At 40.6% G+C, this 4,088-nt stretch overlaps 1 non-coding gene across 1 annotated transcript; it reads right to left on the reverse strand.

The window, feature by feature from the left end:
• Window positions 1–3,410: 3,410 nt before the first annotated feature.
• On the reverse strand, window positions 3,411–3,517 carry LOC111814647. The gene has a single exon (XR_002819575.1). It is a non-coding gene; the product is annotated as a U6 spliceosomal RNA (small nuclear RNA).
• Window positions 3,518–4,088: the final 571 nt, after the last annotated feature.

A 4,088-nucleotide genomic window follows, 5' to 3' on the forward strand; every position in this document is an offset into this window, starting at 1 on the left:
ATCTGTATGTGCAGTAGACAAGGGGGTGCACACCTGTAGAGATATAGATTTGAGACAAAAGTCTGATGTCCTCACATCCATGTTTATAGTTACACAGTTTGCAATAGCTAAATCTTGGAATCAGCCCAATGCTCATCAATGGATGCGTGGATAAAGAAGATGTGGTATATTTACACAATGGACTCCTACTCTCCTATGAAGGATAAATTTGAGGTACTTACAGGTAAATAATAAATGCCATTTACGTTGAGGCCATACTTTTAAGTGCAATGAATTGGACATACACATTTAAATATTGCACTTTTTGTCTGGTGTGAGAAGCTAAAAGTGCAGATAAGGATGAAAATAGACAAGAGATACTGGGAAATGGTACGAAAGTGTTCAAATGGGAAAGGGAATGAAGGAGGAAAGAGAAGGAAAAGAAGGAAGGGAAAAGAAAAAAAAGAGTAGAGAAGGAATAATGGAAACAAAATTTGCAAATGGGGAATGTTTAATGGAGGGGAGGGGGTTGGGGGAAAATAAAAAGAATCAAACTGTACCATGCACAGGTACACATTCCCCATGATGAATGTGATCACTGGGTGTATCTAAAATTTGTCAATTAAAAATTTTTTTTGAGTTTTGAATTAATGGATATTAGTATAGGTGTTGCCAAAGCAAGCACAAATTAATGGATGTGAAACCAAACAAAACAATGCAAATAATCTCCAAAGTGAAAGTCCCAGAGTCAGGAACACTGGTGTTCCTGAGCATGTTGGTTAAAGGGTTCTTAAATGGAACATGTAAGGTAAGTTAATTATTACTATTGAAATCACAAATTTCTCAATGCATTTACATAAAGGATTGAAGGGTGCTATTTTCCTTATGCTAAGCACACACCTCCCTGTCCTGCTGTCTACATAACCAATCCTAACTAAAAGCATTTTTCAGGGCATCTTTAAAAAAAATTTTTTTTAAAGACTATAAAACAGCTTAAAAAAATTAGAAACAATACAAAATTTAACTAAACTAATAGGAATTCAACAGTGGTTGTGGTATTGCACAATATTATCTTCAAAATTAGTTGTTTGCGTTACCAGATATAAACCTGCAAAATTGGTAAGAAAAAAAAAGTTAGAAAGTAAAAAGAAAAAAAAAAAAAATAAAAAAATGCGAGCATTAACTGCTCCTTTCACTAGACCAGCAGAAAGCAGCAGTATAGAGCCTCATCTTAAGTGTGAGATTTCTTCTAATTATTAACGCTAGCAAACCAGAATCCAAGGCAAGTAAGCTTGAGATGTTCTCTCTTCATCTGTAAGTATGAAAGCAGGTATATGACTATACATTAGAAATCTAGCTCAAAAAAACCCAAAACAAAACCCAAAACAACCAAACCTCTAGCTCAAGGGCTGTGAAGACAGCTTGGCGGTCTAAGCGCCTGCCTGGCCAGCGCAAGGATCTCGGTTCAATCCCAGGCACAGCATGCCATGCCATGCTGGTCCCAAAACTGGGGGTGGTGGGGCACACCTGTAATCCCAGCGCTGGGGAGGCTGAGACAGGAAAATCATGAGTCTAAGCTGCATAGCAAAATGCAGTATCAAACATAAATAAATAAATGAAAGATAAAAAAAAAATCTAGCTCGAAGACTCTCATCTGAGAAAATTCCAAACCGAGAACAGGGACCAGAGGGTTGTGGTTTCTCTCTGATATGAGAGATTTTTGTATACTAAAGTGCTGTCATCTTATTCACTCATCATGTGTCTTGGTCTTATTCCTCGTGCTGGGTATATTTCTTACTTCTATTTGTAATCATGGTAATGTTACTCCTACAGTTTCTGTCAGACATCAGATCAGTGATTACCCAAATGGTCTCAATAAGACACACTAAAATACCAAAGAGCCTAATTCTGAAAGGTTCCCTTCCTTCCTTTTTGCTGTTGAGTTAGGGTCTCACTATGTAGTCAAGGCTGGCTTCAAACTAGCACTCCTACTGCCTCAGCCTCCTGAGTGCTGAGTAACGGGTGTGGGCCGCCATGCCTGGCTAGGCTGCTTCTTGACAGGTTTTTGCCATGGGATTAGTTTCAAACGTGTCTATTATCCTGTAAGGTATAAACATGTGAAGCCTGCGACAACAGAGAAGTGACGCTGGCATACCCTCCCCTCCTCACAGTGTGATCTGACCCTCAGCTGTCAGGGATTCCTTTTACAAACTTAAGATGCGGCGAGTCTCTGATTTACTTACATGGTCAATTAGTGGGATTTAATACTCTGGACAGAGAACACATTCATAGAGGGGAGCACGGGCAATCTACATATGAAAATACAGCAGACCTTATCTCCGAATGGCACTATTACTGGGAATTTCAACATTCCCAGTGGGCTCTTTAGGGTCCTTGTCTTTGTTTCTGTAGCAGGCCTACATCATTATTTTAACATATATGTCTCAATAAGCCTCAAGTTTAAAGAAAAACAATGAAGGAGGACCAGCTTTAGTGAGGGAACACCTTCTTGTCACTGACGAGAGTGGACAGATAGAGCTGGGACAGGCAGAATAACCGTCTCTTAAAAATGTCCTGTCCTAGTTCACATCCTGCGTAGTGGTTTATATGAGATGTTTTCCAAAGCCTCATGAGCTCATAGGTGAGGATGTGGGCCGGCGATTGGATTCTGGGGTGTGATGCTCATTAGAGGAGTAGCTGGGTATGATTTTTTGAGGTGAGCCTGGTGGGAAGAGGTGGGCCATGGTGGGTGTGGCCTGGAAGGATCTATCCCCCTCCTCCTTCCTGCCTGCCTTGCCATAGCTGTCCTCTGCCATGCCCACCCTGTCTTAGATCCAGCCAACTATGAACTGAAACCTCTACATACTATGAGCCAAAATAAACCTCTCCTCCTTTAACTTGTGAGTGTTAGGGATTCTGTCTCCACAATAAGAAAGAAAGACACCCTAAGAGTATTCTCTGTTGCACTGCAAAAGAATTAAGGTGGCAGATGGACTTAAATTCTTTTTTTTTTCCCCATAATTTTATTGAGAAACAAATAGCAATGAGACAGTTTCAAATCAAATTGGTAGGACAGTTTCAATAATCAATACACTGCATACTCTCTTCCTAGTGGTTATTTGTTGTATAAGATGCAGACATGATACCCTATTTATAAACACTATTAGAACAAATCCCTCTATTCATTCAGAGAATGTGACTATTGGACTTAAATTCTTTCTTATTTATTTATTTATTTATTTGGACAAGATCAGGCTCAGGCTGGTTTTGAACTTCCAGGCTCAAGCAATTCTCCTGCTTCAGCCTCCAAGTACTGGAACAACAAGTATGTACCACTGCATCCAGTTTATAATTTCTTATTTCAGAGAAGTAATTCTGATGGCAGCAGGAACTTGAGCTAATTTTTTGAAAGAAAAGACATTAAGTCAGAAAAAAATATGGACTGCTTCACGAATTTGCGTGTCATCCTTGCGCAGGGGCCGTGCTAATCTTCTCTGTATCGTTCCAATTTTAGTATATGTGCTGCCGAAGCGAGCACTGGACTTAAATTCTTAACCACACAATCTAAAAGTATTCAGAATAATCTCATGGGCCCAATGTAATTATTATTATTATTTTTGGCCCAATGTAATTATGAACGTTTTTAAAATTAGCTAGGAGAGGAGTAGAATAAGATAAATAGAATGAGAAGGCAGGGTCAGAGTAAAGGCATAGGAGAAAGACCTGACCTCCTCAGCTGGCTTCAGAGATAGGGAAGGGCTGGGGGAAGGCAGCTGCGAAGCTGGGGATCAGAGGAACCAGGATGGCTCCTGGAGTCTCTGAAAGGATCACAGCCTGAACATCTTAGCTTAGCCCCATGAGACCCATGTCAGACTCCTGGGACTAGAGGACACTAATTCCGAATGAAGTCTCTGAGATGGGATTATATCTTACAGCAGCAAAGGGGAACTGATACAAGGCCCAGTAACCAAACAACCATGTGACTGGCGTCTTTCCAACATTCTCTCATGGTGTCTCAGGAATACACACGCACCCCAAGGCAGCAGTGTGGCCAAGCTGTTTGCACAGGCTGAGCCAGAGCATGTACAAGGTGAACAATAGAGCGCCTG

Source organism: Octodon degus, unplaced genomic scaffold, assembly GCF_000260255.1.
Source record: "Octodon degus isolate 3935 unplaced genomic scaffold, OctDeg1.0 scaffold00393, whole genome shotgun sequence".
Lineage (NCBI taxonomy): Eukaryota > Metazoa > Chordata > Mammalia > Rodentia > Octodontidae > Octodon > Octodon degus.